Source organism: Lissotriton vulgaris, unplaced genomic scaffold (genome assembly GCF_964263255.1).
Source record: "Lissotriton vulgaris unplaced genomic scaffold, aLisVul1.2 SCAFFOLD_550, whole genome shotgun sequence".
Lineage (NCBI taxonomy): Eukaryota > Metazoa > Chordata > Amphibia > Caudata > Salamandridae > Lissotriton > Lissotriton vulgaris.
Genome location: NW_028247597.1, coordinates 1,022,475 through 1,041,090, shown reverse-complemented (window position 1 = coordinate 1,041,090; position 18,616 = coordinate 1,022,475). Strand labels below are relative to the sequence as shown.

Sequence of the window (18,616 nt, the reverse complement as noted above, 5' to 3'; positions counted from 1 at the left end):
AGCCACTTTAACATTCTTCTGATTGGGTGGCGTGTATTCATCCACTAATTATTTTTAGGGAGTTACTTTTTAGGACTTGCCTGAGGCAGCACATGCTTTACTGCTTGAAAAACATGTTGTTACTTCAAAGGGGACTTGGAGCCCACCCATTGCTTACCATTAGTTGGCTTTAGCGTCACTGTTATTTGCTGGCTCCTGTTATATCTGTGTATGCCGGCTTAATTTCCTCTTCATATTTCTCTCTTCTCTGGAGTGTTGCCCAAGTATTCTTTCCTTTCTTTGAGAATGTCCTTCTACTGCTCGTTTTTTCTGGCCCTGGCTACTTCTACTTGAAGCACTAACTAAGAGTGCATATGTTGAACGTTCTTGCATATCATTATGGCGGCAAATGAACCACCAGCAGAAATTCAGTCTTCCTTGCATTTATCTTCAAAGGTGAAAGGATATATTTTAGGGTTTTGACCCAGTAGGTGTATCTCCTCTTTAGACAAGATTTTTAGGTATGGCTGTGTGCAGTTTGCTTAGAAATGAATATAGATGTTTGTTTTATGTGTGTGGTCAAACGCTTGGAGATACAAATGAGCTAGGGGGACACCTTGGCTCTGCTCTCCAGTAATTGAGTCAACCATCTTTGTAATGTGCTGTTCATCATCCCTTTTCTTACAGAGTTTTGAGTAGGATGTTGTGATTGACAGTGTTAAAGGCTGCTGATAAATCAAGGAAGATGAGTAGAGAGACTGGTCGCCTTTGTCTACTAGTAATAGTGCATCACCCTTGATTTGAAAAAAACTGCAGTTTGTGCTACATTCTGAACTGTAACTAAACTCCGAATTGTCAAATGTTGTATTCTTCAATTAACTGTTTGGGTTGAGTGGGGACACTGCATTTAAGGGATTTTCACTTAGGAAGTTTGAGGCGAATGTTGATTAGCTCTGTAAATATGAAAAATTACCGCCTACTCAACTAATTTAGAGGATTGCAGAAGTCAAAAACTCAATACATTGTGATACATATATGTTGAGCCAAACAAATATACATACAAATGCTCTATTTCTTTTTATTTATATTTTCAAACCTTATTATTATTTCATTATCTTCTCATTAAAAAAACATCTTGTGAATATACATGATTGTACAAAAAAGTTTACCGAAAATTGACACTTTTTCACCTAAAAACAACCCACAATTGCCTAAAATTGTGCAGTCATTCTTATCTTACCATCCGTTCTACACCACATTAAAAACAGTTGTGAACACAATATGATGACTGGGTTTTCATGTATGAACATAACAATAGTGCTTTCATAGGACACTCAAATGTGATTGTCTCTTCCAACTTTGATATACTCTACTGTTATATCTCTCGCATGTGTTAGTACATTACATGTTTATCCTCAACTCTTATCATTATGTAAGCATTACATTTCTTCATAAATCAAGTATATAAGATGTTCCATCTCGTTGTTTGTATTCACAGCTACATTCTGTCGTTGAATCCCCAATTTATTGCTGACGTGCGTTTTGGTACCAGATCACCATACTGTCCTGTATCTTCTTCAGGGCACTAGTAGATACATACTCTTTTTTTTTTTTTTTTAAACTCTTTATTCGTGACTATTACAGGATATTATACATTTCTGTACCATTTCTCATCATATCACACATCAGTCTTTTCCATTTTCTTAACCATAAACGTTTGGGAGTATAACATATCAATCATGAGTCAATTATCATATCTGTCCCTGAATGTTTCCCATGTATGGTCTATAGTTATCATAATCCTGACTTACATAAGTACTAGTCCCCAACTGCCCTCCCTCCCCTCCCGCCCACCCCCTGTCTCCTGGTCGTTCTTTCTTGTACACTCTACATTTCGGGCCAAGGTGTCTTAGTGTATCTGGAATTTGGTAAAGGCTCCAGGCCTGGTCTAACTCCCGTGAGTGGCACTGTGCCCGTGAGTCTCAGCCGCCCCCTGCAAGATGTGTGTGCTCACCCCACCGGGTCTTCCGGACTGTCCAGGTCTATCTCTTCTAGTTCAATCAACATTACGTCCCAGTCCTGCGCTATAGGGTATTTGCGAAGGCCCTTGCTCTCCTCTTCCCGCAACGCCGCGGATTCGGCTTTGCCCCATTTCAGCAAGTCGCCTCGCCACATTTCTATCTGCGGGGCCCTGGGCGATTTCCATCTCATAGTGAGCACCCTGATCGCCAACACAAGTGCCAGGTCCGTAAATTTCAATTGTGCCTTACATGTTTTGGGCCGTTTTCTGTTCCCTATTAGACAGGGTAATGCCCCCTCAGGGATCCGAAGTGTTGTTATGGAGTGTAGCGTGTGCTTGATCGTTCCCCAGTAAATATGTAGCTTCGGGCATGTCCATAGCATATGAAGAATATGTGCCTCATCTTGTTGACATCTCGGGCAGCAGTGTGCAGTGGCAGGGAACATCCTATGAAGTCTCTGGGGCGTAAGGTAAGCTCTATGGAGGATCATGGCCTGTATGAACTGAAACTTAACATTCCTAGACACCCTTCTATGATGGCCTAGAATAATTTTCCACTCCCCGTCCGTTATGTGTTCTCCCGAGTCAGCAGTCCAGGTCTCCCTAAGTGTAATGATCGGTGACGGCACATGTTCTCTGATACCGACATACAGCCATTTCACCAGGTGTCCCCCCGTGCCCATATAGTGTAGGAGGTGCACTAACTCATGTTGTTCCGGTTTCGTACGTTGTGGGGCCCAAGCTCGCCGCACGTAGTGTGTCACCGAGGCGTGTAATAGGTATAAGCGTGAGGGCGCTCCCGTGGCGTGCACAAACGACGCGTGATCCAGTATGGTGTCGTCACCGAACAGGTCTCCCACTCTGTCCACCCCAGTCTCCGTCCAGGGCCGAAGTCTGCGTTGTGTCAGGGTCCCCTGTGGTGTCGGGAGCCCTAGTAGGGGTATATTGTCTGCGTACGGAGTGGTCCCAGCCGTGTATGACAGTGCTTTCTTCCAACAAGTCAGAGCCACATGCAGGAGGGGGTGGCAGTCCCTGGGAATCCTTGCATTGGGCAAGAGGAGGGAGTGTAATTCACCACGTGCTACTTTGTCCGTCGTGTAAGCGATCTCATGTAAACCCCTGCCCGCCACCCATCGGGTCAACCATTGGAGTTGGCTGGCGTAGTAGTAGCTTTGTAGGTCCGGGACACCTAGGCCTCCCTGTCTGGTGTTCAGTTGCAATTTTTTAAGGCTGATTCGCCGTCTCCCTGAACCCCATACGAGGTTGATCAACAACGTATTTAGTGTGGTGAAGATGTGTCGCGGGAGCAGGACCGGTAGGTTTACGAAATAATACAGTATGCGGGGGAGCAGGACCATCTTCGAGACTGCCACTCGCCCCATTACCGACAGGGGTAGGGACGTCCAGAAGGCTATGCTACCTCGTAGGCCTGTGATGGCTTTACGGATATTACCGTCGATTTGGGCCTCAGGGTCCCGGTATACCTGAATTCCGAGATATTTAAACGTGGTCGGTGCCACTGGGATGTCATAGGTACCAAACCGTATGTGGGGGGGCTGTTGTCCATCTCGGAAATAGAAACCTAGGGACTTTCCCGGGTTTATAGCCAACCCAGAGATGGTCTCAAAGCGTCTGAAGACAGTCGCCAGGAGCGAGTGGTCACCTCGCAGGTTCCGGAGAAACACCAAGATGTCGTCGGCATATATAGAGATCATGTGGTCGGTGCCTTCCACCGGTATGCCCTCCTCCTCGGCTCTATTGCGGAGTGCAATAGCCAGGGGTTCCAGCGTCAGCACAAACAGTAATGGTGACAGTGGGCAGCCCTGTCGGGTGCCCCTATGGACTCCATAACTGTCAGATGTGTGTCTTCCCGTGCGTGCCCTAGCCGTCGGACCAGTGTACAATAAGCGGATCCATTTTATAAGGGCCTCCGGGAAACCAAAGCGATGCAAGACTTCGAACATGAAGTTCCACGTCAGGGAATCAAACGCTTGGCGGAGATCTAGGGCCAAACAGCCAGCCTGTGGTAAGGTGCGAGGGGTGGTTGTCATGAGGGCGTGGAGTCGTCTCGAATTCTGGGAGGTGCTCCTCTCTGGGAGGAAGCCACATTGATCTGTATGGATCAGGCCAGGGAGGTGGTGTTGGATCCGCATGGCAATAGCCTTACTGAGGATCTTATACTCCGTGGAGAGCATGGAGAGGGGCCTGTAGTTACCTACGTCTTGAGTGTCCCTACCAGGTTTCGGGATAGAAATCACCAAGGCCTGCATGGTGGTAGCCGGGAGATGTCCCACCTCGTAAGCAGTGTGGTATATTTTCTCTAGTACGGGAGCCAGCACATCAGCATATGTTTGATAGAATTCTCCTGGCAGGCCATCCATGCCCGGTGTCTTGCCTCGGTTAAGGGTGTGGATTGCTATCTTTATTTCGTGCTGTGTGATAGGCCCGGCTAGGGCCGTCTGGATTTCCGGGGCCAGCACTGGGAGCGTTAGCTCTCCCAGGAATTCCGTCATTTCGTCCTCGGCATCTACAGAGGGGGGAGCATAGAGGTTCTCCAGGTGAGCCTTAAAGACAGCGTTAATTCCTAGTTGCGTGTGCACCTGCTCACCCTCTGCGTTCCGGATAATTGTTATAGTAGGGCTCTCTGGGGCATCCCGAACCAGCCGGGCTAGCAGAGCACCGGATCTGTCCGCCTCCGCCTGTTGGCGTTTCAGGTAGGCCCCATAGTCCATCACTCTCAGGGTTTCCAACAGTTCAGCATGTTCGATATTACACTGTTGTAGGTCAGCCTTTCGGTCAGGGTCCTGCCCTGCCGCATTTTCAAGGTCACACAAGCGCTTTTCCACCTCGCACAAATTACCATGTATCTCCTGTCTGGCTCCCACTAGTCGGCCTATAGCCGCCCCCCGTATTACAGCTTTCATTGCATCCCACACAATCAGATTCGAGGACGCGGAGTCCCAATTCGTATCGAAATAAGTAGTTAAGGTGTCAGCTATATGTGATCGAAACGGGCCATCCTCAAGCAGCGTGGGGTTAAGTCTCCAGGTAGGGACGGGTGAGGGCACCTTACCCCAGTGCAGGTCCAGCACTAGCGGCCGATGGTCTGAAAATGTTTTAGCAAGGTACTCCGATGTGGCGCATCTAGCCGTGACAGAGGTGGAGCATACAAACCTATCTAATCTGGTATGTAGGTTGTGCACAGGGGAGTAGCATGAGTATTCTTTGTGTGTTGGGTGCAGTACGCGCCAGATGTCGCCCAACCGCCAGCCCTGGAGCCATGTCCCAAACGATTCCGATAGTTTATGTATTCCTGCCGCCTGAAGGGGGGGGTGTGATCTATCAAGGGCTACGTCTAAGATCATGTTCCAGTCACCTCCCAAGATCCAGGGGACGTCTACCCAGTCCGCCAACGTCCGGCCCACTGCAGCAAGGAACCTATCCTGATCAAAATTCGGGGCATAAATGCTGCCCAAGACTACCACCTCCCCGTCCAGGGTGCCCCTCACCAGTACATAACGTCCTTGTTCGTCAGTTCGTCTTTCCAGTTCCACAAACGGAGTGCCGTGGCGCACCCATATCGTGGCCCCTCTGGAGAAGGCAGAGTATGTTGTAGAGAATATGGTACCCCTCCATTTCTTCCGTAGCAGGAGTGCCTCGGAGTGTGTCATGTGTGACTCCTGTAGGAACACTATATGTGCCTTTTGTCTAAGCAGGAAAGCATGTACTCTGTGTCTCTTCTGCACCGCCCCCAGCCCTCTCACATTCCAGGTGACCAGCCTATACTTTCCTTGTACGTCAGCCATAACCCTTTGTAGGTGTCGCAAGGAGTGTTCCCATATGTCTTAGCGAGCGATTCTTCATTGTCAACCAGGAGACAGTACCCACCCTATCCCAAACCCCAACTGTGGAGGCGCAGCCTCTGAACCTTGCTGTGCCGAACCATGAACTGTGAAACGTAAGTAAACTGGTAACTTTGCATACGCTAGTGGGGGGTCGGCCAAGCACTTGCCGTGTCCATAGAGTCATACTCTGTCCATCCGCCGGCTCAACGGCGCCGCCGGGAGAGTTCTCTCGGAAAGTGTTGGGTATATGTAGCCACGTCTTATGGAGGGGGGGGGAAACAGAGGAAAGGGGGAGGGGAGGGGGGGAACAAGGGTGGCCCTTTACTGATACAGTCAACAAGCTGCAGCCGTATGTCGTAGGAGCACAGGAGGTGCGTGAGTCTCATCCCACGAGCCCCGTACAGAATTCTCTTTCCCCCCCTGAGTCCAGGCAACCTGGTATTCGCCAGCAAAATAAGGACCACACATATATTCCAAGTAAACATATTCCTCCCGCTCCCACACCCCCGCCGCCCCCCTAGTTCATACAGAAAAGGATATCAGGTTGTATTCAAGCTTCAGGTCAGGCCCAAAAGAGGTATTACTCTTAGGCATTGTCTATAAGGTCATCCGCGGCTCTAGGTGTCACAGTCGGGAACAGGACCATACTGTTGTCCGAGTCCGAGTGTATTGTGCTATCCTCAGTGTCCGTGTTAATGGTCTCTCGGTCGTCTCTGAAGGAGCCCACCGCTGCCACTGCATCATCTTGTCCCTGCTTCTGTTGGTGGGCGGTCGGTTTGCGTTGTTTTGGGTGATTGCGTCGGTTGCCTTTCCTGTTCTCCTCCTGAGTCGAATTTTCTTTGGACCCGCTGTCCGAAGAGTCCTGCGTCGGGTCCAAACGTTCCTCAATCTCCATCACTTCCATCCATTCCTCCACGTCGGTAGGGCTTTCGAAGAAATGAGTTTTTTTGTCGTGGATCACCTTCAGACGCGCAGGGAACAATAAGGCGTAGCGCAGTTTTGCCTTCTGGAGTCTCTGTTTTACCTCATAGTAAGAGGACCGTTGTTTCTGCACGTGAGTGGTGTAGTCCGGGTACAGTGATATCCGTTTGTTCTCCCACTGTATGACCGATTTTATTCTGGCCTGGCTTAGCAGCATGTCTCTGTCCCGGTAATTTAGGATTTTGACAATAAGTGGCCGCGGTGATTGTCCCGGTTTTGGTTGGCCAGTTGGGATCCTGTGAGCCCTCTCTACACAGAAGAACGGTGATAGACCCTCAGAGGCAACGTTATCCCGAAACCATTGTTCCATGAACTCCGCCGGGCGGGTCCCCTCGCTTCTCTCCGGCAGGCCAATAACGCGGATGTTATTGCGCCGATTGCGCCCTTCCGCATCCTCCACGCGTTCCATCAGGGTTTTTACTTGATGTTGGATCAGTTGGATGGAGTCCGTATGTTCCGCTACTGCCGGGGCAATTTCAGCTATCGACAGTCCCTGATCTTTGACCTTGTCCGCTAGTTTCTCATGATCCGCCTTAAGCAAGGAAAGGTTAGTGGTGAGGGTGCCCATCTGCGTCTCCATCACAGCCCTGGAGTCCCTGATCTCTTTAAGGATAAGGTCCAGCTTGTCGCCTTGCTGGCTCTCCGAGATGGTGGAGGTCAGAGTCAGCGGCGCAGAGCCCCCGGGGTCCGCGTCCAGATTGGGACCCGTGATCGTTCCCTCCTTGCCCTCCGCATTCTTCACGCCTTTGCGCACCATGGTGTACGACGGATGTCCGGTTGGCGGCAGGGGTGCGTCACAGGGCGAGTTTCAGCCGCCCAATGTGCGTTCTATGCCCTGGTAGTCTCCCCGCTGGCCCCTCCCAGCACTCACACCCGGGGGCAGCTGCTGAAAGTTCTCAGTGAGTCCGCGGGGGGGGCTGCCTCTCACCCCTCACAGACTATAATGGCGTCGATGTCTGCCGCAGTGGCATCCACCCTCAGGCGTTATAACTCCCCCTCCACCAATCCATTTCCGGCGGTCCAGGGGGGGCAGTAGGGTAAAATGGGCGCCGCCACTCCTGGATTCCTGATTATGGATATACGAGGGGCAGATCTAAGAGGGCCGGCCGGTGGTGTACCGTTATTGGCGCTCTGGTGGCATCCACTGTGTCATCCAGGTCTCATCAGCGCCCCAGGCTCCATCCCATCACGCAGAGGCAGGTCCCGCACCACCTCAGCCCCGCCGCTGGTCAGCCGATCAATCAGGGCTCCGTAACAGGATCCGGTCCCGGGGCCATGAATCCCTGCCCGCCTCAGTCCACCCTCTCCGAGACTCAGGGCAGCATCTGCACTAGAGCCCCCGGCCCCTCGCCCAGCGCAAGGCCTCAGGAGTCCCCCTCCTCTCTCCTCCGGGCTCCTCACCGTTAATCCCTGCAGGTGTGCAGCAGGCCAGGCGGGGGGCACCTCAGCAAACAGGCGCCGCCAGCGGCGGGAGCAGTCAGTCCCCAGCGCCCGTGCTCCGGAGCCCCAGCCCCCAGCGCAGGGCCGTCCTCCGTCTCTGCACTCCTCCTGGCACCAGGGTCCCCAAGGCACCGTCCGTATTCCCGGGCACACGCAGGGGCAAGGTCACTGTCGCGGGGGGCCGCCTCTGGCCCCGGAGGGTCCGGCGCACCGCCGCCCCCCGGTCTCCGTTGTCCAGGCACCCTCTCCACTCGAGGCCCCGGCCTGCAGCCTGATGTGAGGCCCCCTATGCAGACCACGGCGTATCTCCGGATCTCCAGTCGCCAGACCTCCAGGACAGTCAGCGGAGCAGGCGGGGGGTCTTGACTTCAGGATACAGCCGTTTTCGGATGAAAGCGGCCCCTCGGCGTGGATATCAGGATATTAACTCCCCCGGCGGCACCGGAGCACTAGCAAACTCCGTCCGCCATGGTGGCTTGCTAGCCACGCCCCCCCTAGTAGATACATACTCAAACAAGGATTGGCATAGCCAATAGGTCTCGCCTTTGGGAACTTATAAGTGTTTAGCCATGCAACAGTTGATGTTGTTGCACCAAGGATATTGTGATGGATAACTAAACACTTATATGGCCCCAAAGGCAAGAACTATTGGATATGCCTGCTTCCCCAATCACCCTGAAACTTTGCAGGAAGGAGCTGAGTTGGCTAAACCTTTTTTGTGGAAAGCTTCATGAAGATTTGTCAAACACCACCAACGTTATTAAAAACCAAATCATTTTCATATGGAAACTTGGTTCTAACTAAAACTAAACAGTGGGGACTGGCACTGTATACTAAATATACATATATATACACACACCCACACATCAATAAAGCTTGTCAGGATGTATTACCCTTGTCTGTCTCATTTCTACTATGTTACTTTTTGTATATTGGTCAGATGCGTAAATGTTGCACTTGGCCACACACAAGAAAATCTCAGATATTCAGCAAGGTTCTCGATATATAAAATCACTAACTATTGATCAATAATTGGCCCTCCTGGAATGTTCAAGAAATGTGGCTTCTGATGAGGCAACTGATCGATTGTGAATGACCACTAAAAGTTTATAAACATTAATTCTCAAAGGAAACCTTTACACTGCATAAGGTCAGAAGGGCAACCTAATACAACCTTCCTTCGCCTCCTCACGAAAAGTCAGCCAGACCTATTATAACTTTCCCAAATGGCTACCAGTAATATCCGCTATTCAATGAATCATATTTTTGTGTATTTAATCTTAAAGTATAGCAGGCTGAAATCACTATGTTTACAATCACTGTGTCAGAGAATCCACACAATGATAAAATGACAAATTATTACAATCGATTTGCTGTTAAGCATAGTGGAAGTGAAGAATTCATCCCTGATGACCCACTATGATACAGACAAGGACTGCATAAAATGTCCACCTTTTATCCATGCAATATAAAGGGTTCAACTACTTCCGGATAAACAGGAACCGACTCCTTTCTCTCACTGACAGGCATCTAGGAGTGCTCCGGGGTTGGCGAATCACTCGCTTCCCCTACAAATTTTGCTGCTTGATTTAATATTTTCACTACTATAACCTGCACTGGTGAATCTGCTGCGCTAATGTAGAGGAAGTTATTTTACTGCAATTGCGTGCCCTGGCGTGACGAGGGCAGCAGTTGATTTATTAGTCTACCCAAGGCCCAGAAAATTGTGTGGAAAGTATAACATTTCCCGTTTGTTATATCTTTCTAAAGCGATACGGACATGCACCGGGTGCGCCGCAGTAGTCTGTGAGGACAACGTGCAGATAACTCAAGGGTTTTAAATGAGGACAACCGAGATGAAAACACATTGTGGTTGTGACTAAGATACCCAGAAATGTTCATCTACCGTGTTTGAATGAGTAACGCACTAATGTTGCCATCTCTGTAAAGGCGATATTAATATATACATGTTCCGTGACCATGAACAGTAAGTGCAGGTGTCACTTTAGGGAGGGTGAAATACAGTTGAAAATAAGACCGTGAATCTTTCCCATGATGTTTTTGATAGATTCTCATCATTATGTACCCACGATCTTAGATTATCACTGAAAGATCTTGTATATTTGCACAGTGAAAGGGCATGAAGAATTGTGTAAAAGTGAAGTTCTAGATAGCAAGGCATTTTAGGAAAAAGAACTCAAGAATATGGTGAGACTGTCAGTCAGTGTGGTATTCTTGAACATCATGATTGTCTGCCTCAGTAACTGCTAATAAGTATGTCGTAATGTTTCATCTGTTGTCTGTCTGTGCAGTCCACCGCTGCTTCAGAGGACCTTTCTGAAAGGGAACTGTTTTCCATTCTGTACTTTTCAAGACAGTACAGTATATTTTATTTCTAATCGTTTGCACTGATTGAGAAGGTTCTGTCCTACTTGTCTGTTGTCTAGTTCAGGCAACACCAGATGTCCCCTGCTATCCAGTTTGGGTCCCACAACCACCACATAAACCAAGATAAAGGTCTACTGCTGTGCTAGTTGGCAAACTAGCTTAATGACCTTAGGAGACCATGTGCAGTCAAAAGTCTGGCAACAGTGTGGTGGGTCTCAGAGAGGCATGACTTGCTAGCACCCCTACTCCTGAAAGGATGGTGTAATGTGGATGATTTGACCGCCAAGATTGAGAGTTGCTTACCGGACTTCTCCAGGCCAGCCAAGTTCTGGACTCTGGCAACACAGTAGGCTACATCAGCCCACCTTTCTGGATCAAAGGATGTGTCTAATCACCCAAGGTCTCGGTTATTCCTCACCTGCACCTCCATAGTCCCTTCCAGGCCATGGTTCTCTGTCTCTGTAATACAACAAGGCTCAGGAGTGATGAAATTGGAGTGGTAGCCTCTGTGGGACCATTTCCAATGGAGATCTGTTGGGCATCCATGGTATGCTCTATTAAAAAAAGGGCTGCTGCCAGGCTGTCTATGCTGAGATGTAGCCTGGGAGGTGACCTCGCTGCATGGTTGCCATGCTCTTCAGGCTGTGTAGTATCTGTTGCTGCCAAGAAGAGCTTCTTTGCTCAGAATGGAACAGTCTTGAAGAGACGTGGGATCCAGAATATATTTCATGGAAGACTTGCATCTCAAACCTCAGCTTGACAGGATGCCGTAAATGTTCACTTGTTGCACATCTGTATTAGGAAAGTTGTAGTGTGTTCTTGTGTACAGGAATCTACACAGATGCCCGTTAATCACTTCTCTTTATGCATGGCTGTGCTCCAACTTAGTTTTGTGTAGTCCCCTTGCTGCCACACCTTTGTTCTTCACATAGTCTTCCACTTTTGGCAACTGAGTCTAGCATGTGGGAAAACCACATAATGAAAAGGCTGTCAACACAGGTTTCTTGCCAGGTCAGATGACTGTTTCTGCTTACTGATCATTTTGAACATTGTCCATATACCAGTCTGCTCCTTAAGCGGCACTGCCTGCGAAATGCTTCTTATAAAACACAAACAAAACCCACAGCCACTGCGTCCTTAAGAGTTTGACGACAGTGTGCACCCTCCTCTCTGCTCCACATTTGAAGTGAATTAGTTTCTTTGCATTTTTGCAGGCATTCTCAGACCGCGGAGAGGAGTCGGGACTGCTGAAAATGGTGGGCTGTTGCAGATAGACATTTTCCAGAATTAAAGTTTTGCTGGAAGCAAGTGGCATGCCCAGTGACTAGTTTTATTATTTGACATCTGGTTAGCGTTCTATGTTTAGCAGCCATTTTTAGGTCTCGCGCCTAGCGGTGCAGTGCACAGCATTGCTCGCGTAGGGCGAGACATTTAGTAGGTGAAAAACGGGGTTTCAGCTCTGACCTTGGAATCGCACACACTCATGCATGTGCTTTTCCTTTTGTGCGACGCGATTTGGCCTTTGCGTGCGTCTTTTTATGAAAGACTGCACGCAATAGGCCAAAGGTGGGCGCATTGCTCCGCCCATGGCCTATTGATGTCTATTACGTGCACCAAGGGCCATGTGGTTTAAATTATCGTGCCCAGACATGGGCGCGATAATTAAAAGCGCATGTCTCGATGTGGCCCATGTTTTTGGATCCATTTCCCAGGGAAGCAAGTTGGCCCGGCCTCTTCTCCGTCGCCACCAGGCTCCTTTCAGCAGGCGCCCCAAGCCGGCAGGGGTCTGATGGGTCAGAGTGTGCCGGGACTTCTAGTCGTAAACCAGAGACCACATCAGCTCCACTCCAGGCCCCATAACTCAGCAGCAGGGTGGGCGACGCTGCAAAGGGGGGGGGGGAAGGAACTCCTTCACTTTCACTTGCCTTAATCGTTGCGCCCCTCTCCACTCTACAACTTTGGACGTGCCTTCTTAGGCCACCGCTGCTTACTCTGCGAGCCACCGCAATCCATCACTAGGCCCTACATAGGCCACCCTGGACTTTTCTTCCCGGTCACCGGTATTGCCTCAGCAGTGAATCAGTTTCCCCAAAGCCGTCAGTCTATTGTGGGGAAGCTCACGGCTGATTCTCAGCTCAGTACCTGCTAGTTTTCCATTCTTTCTTCTTACTGATTCCTTTATGGAGATGAGCCTGGTATATTTTGGTGTTTTGCTATTTTGTTACTTTGTTGCCACACATCGTATTGAGTGAATGCTGATTCTGCGAAGTATTTCTGAAAGTGGTTTAGTAGTACATCAAGAAGAGGTGCTTTATTTTGCCAGATTGTGTTCTGGTGAATCAGTTATATAAACAAAATCCACACTCTGACTTAAATTTACAGGCACTGCCCAAGTAGACCTGTTACCATTGGGCTCACCCAAAGGGTTGGAGCTACGTTGGGACAGGTGGACGAGCCCCTTACGGCCCTCAACGCATCGACTGCTCGCAGCGGAGAGCTTGTGTCCCTTCTTTCTGTTGAGCGCTCACCCAGTCTGCCCGTTGATATGTCGTGCAAGAGTCCTTCGGAGAGCTTATGCACAAGGAACTCCTCCCTTAGCTTCCATGTTCTTTTTCAGATCACTAGTTTGTTTGTGGGTAACTAGCACCATATTAATAATTAGAAGAATCGGTTTTACTCTTAACTCTGCTTGCAGTCTGGCCAACACCACCTGGGTGTGGTGAGTAGAGATATCTCCCAGGTTCAGCGGGCAGTGCCAGGCCTGCAGAGGGTGGAGATTCCTCATCAGAGTCTGATCAGGCGACTGTGCAGAGGTGAAAGTTTTCACTCACGTTCTTTGCTATGGGAGCACTCAGGTACCCATGTCTTAAGCTTTTCTGGTAACTCTGTTCTGTTTATTCAGTTCAGAATGTTTGTGCGCTAGCTGCGCCAGAGGGTTTAGGAAAACAGCGTTTTGGCAGTTCGTTCCCTGGCACGGAAGGGCACCTGTGCCTGGAAGTTTACCATGCAGGGTGCAGCGTTCAATATTCATTTAATTGTGACCGATAAAGAGTGTATAGTATTTATCTTTATGGGCAACCAGCCAGGCTCATCACGACCTCCTCTGACCCCGAGCCTCTGTGGGGCTGCAGAGGGTTGCACTCCTGAAATGATTTATGCCTTTGGGTGTTCGAGGTTCTCTCTCTCCTGGCCCGCTGGCTCTATGCTCTCCAGTGGCAGACGCAGGATTCCTGTTCTCACTGGTGCTCCTGATACCTCCCCAGGCGTGGTCAGCAAGGCTGCAGCTGCAGCGAATGGTCGAACCAGTGTCTTTTTGAAAAGCCCCACAACCTTCACTCTCCTGTCACTGCGTCTCCCATATCCCCTATTGCTGCTCCGAGCGCACCACCAGATATCGGGAGGTTCCTGCAGATATTTTCCTTTAGTAAGCTTGTAGGGCTGGTCTGAAGGCAAGTCACGTCTGCGCGTACATCATTGCATTCCCTCTGCCCTAGCTTTAATCTCCTGCCAGGTGAAGAGACCTGTCTCACTTCCCATTACCCTTCAGGTCCAGCCTGTCTCTGGTGGCAGGAAAGCCCTGCAGCCCACATGATTGCTGGGCTTACTTTCTCTGGCAAAAGTGCGTCTGACTTTCCTTTTTGTGAGACTCTGCCGTCCAGTCTCGTTGCTATCGTGGGTTTCAGTAGGCCAGTCCTAGCGTTCGTACAGGGCTCTGTCATCACTCCAACCTTCCTCACAGTGATTATGACTAAAAGCTTCGCTGGGACAAGTGGAAAATCTATTAAGTTCAGTGTTGGATCAAATATTAATCATAGCTTTGCCTTTAAAGTGCAGCCCCATTCCACGGACTTTGCACTATTCATAAAGAACTGTTTTGTGTATTAATGGGTGGAGGACAGTTGTAGAACAGCCTGGTGGTAATTTTCTAGGGTTTGGACTAGCCGACATTTAATGCATTACAAGGTCTGTTCACTGTGTTTGCCCAGTCTAGGGTGCAGCTTGCCCTACAGTTATGAAACTAGGACTCCCATGTGATGCATACTTTAGCACATGCGTTTGGACTCTGAGTTCATGCCAGTGCTGACAGGCAGTATTCATGCCGGTGCTGACGGGCAGTATTGGATCTGCACATGATTCCGGTTTAGGGAGCATGGCGAGCCGATGCAAATTGGTCCTGTGCTTCGAGCCGTTCACCTCCAAACCGCCCGACCATATTAATGTGCCCTGTTGGACCGAGAGGGGCCTTCGCTCAGAGGCTCCACTGCTGCTCTCAAAAGAGCTGTCAAGCGTGGGGGGAGGAACATCCACGTTTTGGTACGTATTGTCTGGGGAAGGAAAAAAACATGAGGGGAGCGAGCACCGTACTAGTTAGCGATGCAGTGCTGAGCCCTGGTAGCACAGCTGGAATAATACTGAAGGCACATATAGACTAATTATCAAATATAGCTCACCCTTTCTTCCTGCAGTAAACCGATTAAGCTTGCAGCGCGAGGAGCCCGGCCTACTCCTGTTTATCCAGAGATTAATGATATCCGCGTGTGGCTAAAGGCAAGCCCGTCTGCGCCCGTCCGTGACCCGAACGCGGCCAGCGCTAGCCATGCGGCTGGTGGGTTGTGGGGGGGGGGGGGAGAGGAGGATCTGCTGGACAGGCGCAGAGCTGACAGCCCTCAATACTGCTAATCATTGCACAGTACATCAGATAGATCTGGTAAATATGAACCTGCTGCCCAACTGCTCGCTATGCGAACAGGTTTTAGATGCAACAATTGATATAGTAACATAAACAGACCAAACTTATGACACACCAAAAGGAACTACGGCCTGGCAACCAGACCCTGGCGTGCCCTTTAGGGCTGATCTTGTGAACTGTCGATCGCTCCCGAGACATGCCAACAACATCTGGATGCCATGTTCCTAACGGAAACCTGATTAAACGCAGATACCATGGCATCACCTTAGCCATTCCATCTGGCTTTAAAATGTGCCTTGCAAACAGGGAGGGAGAAAAAAGGGGGGGCGGAGTGTATATAATTTTTAAAGATTCGTGTGATGTGATTACCTCGTGATCTCTCGACCTCCCAGGCATTGAAGGGCTCCATTTTTGCTTTCAGATAAATGCCAGCGCAGCATTAGCAGGTCTGCTTATCTACAGACCTCCGGACTTCGCAGCAAGCACCACCCTTGAGCTCTGCAACTATATTGTGCAAAAATCTTTAGCCCATACCAATTTCATGGCACTCGGGGATTTCAATTTTCATGTTGATGACCCCAATAGCCTTCAAGCTACCCAATTTAGCTCACTTTTAGCTGCGGCTAACTTAGCACAACTTATTTCTGGCCCCACACATGGGGCAGGCCATACCCTTGATTTAGTTTTCTCTAATTTTCAGACTTCAGTAGAGACTCCACAATCCTTGCTCTGGTCAGACCACTACCTGATCTTTTAAAATAAATATGAGCAACCCAGGCCAAGCAAAAGAAAAACGACCACCCATAAAGAGGAAGTGGAAAAACCTTACAGCTGAAACCTTGGGTCCCATTTTAGATTCAGACCCGCCTACACTTACCTCTGATCCAAACGAGGATGCTGTGGCAATGCATCACTGGATTGCTTTGGCGGTAGAGGCCGTTGCACCCGCAAAACTCTCACTATCACGTAGACAGTATCCATCGGCCCCGTGGTTTTCAGAAATACTTAAAGCCGAAAAAATCAGTTGCAAGAGATTAGAACGTCAATGGAGACTAAATTATTGTGATGTGGATAAGGCATGCTACAGAATGGCCTTGAATGTGTGCAGAAATCCATAAAAAAAGCTAGAAGAGAATTTATTGCTTCCAGCATTCAGAAAGTGGGCCACTCTGGGAAAGAAGTTTTTGAGGTAGTCCAATCCTTCTTTAAGCCAAGAGCTATTTAGACAGAGGTGTCTTCAACTCCGGCTATGTGCGATGACATTTCCAACTTTTTTGACAATAAAATTCAAAAGGTATGACACCTTCTCTGCCCCGACTGTGACAGAGAGGTCAGATTCTACTCCAGCCAGTGTGCCTCCTCTATCGTTCTCTTCTTTTTCTCAAATTTCACATCAGGAGGCGCTAGCAGAGATAGGAAAATGTAAATCAGGGGCCCCTGACGATCCCCGCCCCCCAAAACTTTGGAAGACTATTTCACATTCCTTAGTCACCACACTCAGCCATGTTTCGAACTCATCCCTCACGACTGGAATTTTCCCCGACTGCTGGAAGCATGCTACGCTGCTCCCCTTGAAAAAAAAAAACCTCCGGAGCACTGGGGGACCTTAGTAACCGTAGGCCAATCTCTCTACTTCCTGCACCAGGGAAAATGTTGGAGAAACTGATCCAACGCCAACTGAACAAGTTCATTGAAGGAAAAAATGTACTACATGAAACGCAGTCAGGCTTTCGATTGGGTTCCAGCACCGAGACTGCCCTCATAGAGGTTGCGGAGACGATCAACTGGTCATTAGATTCAGGAGCATCAGCAATGCTGGTGCTCCTGGATGTATCTGCGCCTTTCGACACGGTCGATCATGCTAGGCTGATTGAGAGACTAGGATGTATCGGCCTGGGTGGGAAGGTGCTGGCCTGGCTCCATTCCTACCTGAGTGCTCGGTCTCAGAAAGTCACCCTTCGCCCTTTCTCATCCTCATCTAAACCTATACGATGTGGTGTTCCCCGGGGGTCTGCCCTGAGCCCTTTAATTTTTAATGTGTATCTGGCTCCTCTCTTCACCTTAATCGCCAACTGGGGCGTTAAAGCAATTTCCTACGCCGACGACACTCAGTTGGTGCTCTCTTACCAAGATCTGATGAAGGAAGCTTTTAGAAATTTTAAGGGATGTCTCCATGATGCCGCCATCTGGATGAGCACAAACAAACTAAAATTAAATGCAGGGAAAACGGAGGTGATCTTTTTTGGGAAAAGCCCCGTGCCCTCACCGGATCTTTGGTGGCCCACTGAAATGGGGCCTCCCCCCTCTCCCAGTACGAGTGCAAAAAACCTAGCGGTGAGGTGGGGGGACCACCTCTCATTTTCTGCCCACATTCAACAAGTAACGGCTGGTTGCCTTAATAAATTGAGAAATTTACGTAAATTCCTGGACTTGTTACCCGAAGACTGCCGCAAACTTTTAATCCATGCCACAGTAACATCTAGGCTGGACTATGCAAATGGCTTGTACTTGGGCCTGCCTAAGTATGCTATCCAGCGATTACAACTGGTGCAAAATGTGGCGGCAAGGCTGATCAAACACATACAGTTCAAACAACATATCTCGCCACATCTGCCAGAGCTGCACTGGTTACTTGTGAAAAGCAGAATTGAGTTTAAGGCTTTGACACTTGCCTACCGTGCTTTGCAGGGCAACTGCCCACACTATCTCAAACTAAGACTCCCCCTGCTACAAATGGACACGCTCCCTGCGATCAAATGCACAACATTTGCTCCTGGTCCCAAGCATCTTAAGAGCTCGGCTTGGAGGGAGGACGTTGTCAGCCGCAACAGCCAGATTGTGGAATGCCATACCACCTGAACTGCGCAATGCGAGCTCAGAAGTGTTTTTCAGGAAACCGTTAAAAACCTGGCTTTTTAATCACTAAACATCTCTGTGGCACTTGATTCATGGTCCCCCGCTCCACTTGCTCACTAAGCGCCGGGACACCTCAGTGGGAGGTAGCTGTTACGCTATATAAACTTCAGTATTATTATGACGAGCTGAGCTCGTCATGAGCACGGATGAGGTTAACTTATTGCATCCTGGAAGTTGTTGTCCTGGTTCGCTTCAGTTGACTCAATTGAATTTGTACCCCTGAAAATAATGAGTTGGAAAACAAAAAACCCAGGACAGCAACTTCGTGTGTCTTGGGTGGCTAGGACTGTTATGGTAATTTAACCTTGGGTGCGAAGGGTTTCCACACTAATACCCTTAGGCCCACCCCACTTACTC

The 18,616-nt window shown here is 49.2% G+C and overlaps 1 protein-coding gene across 1 annotated transcript in view; it reads left to right on the top strand.

The window, feature by feature from the left end:
- PIAS1 (protein inhibitor of activated STAT 1) overlaps positions 1-18,616 on the top strand; it is an 854,757-nt gene that overhangs the window by 80,543 nt on the left and 755,598 nt on the right. The window lies entirely within an intron of this gene.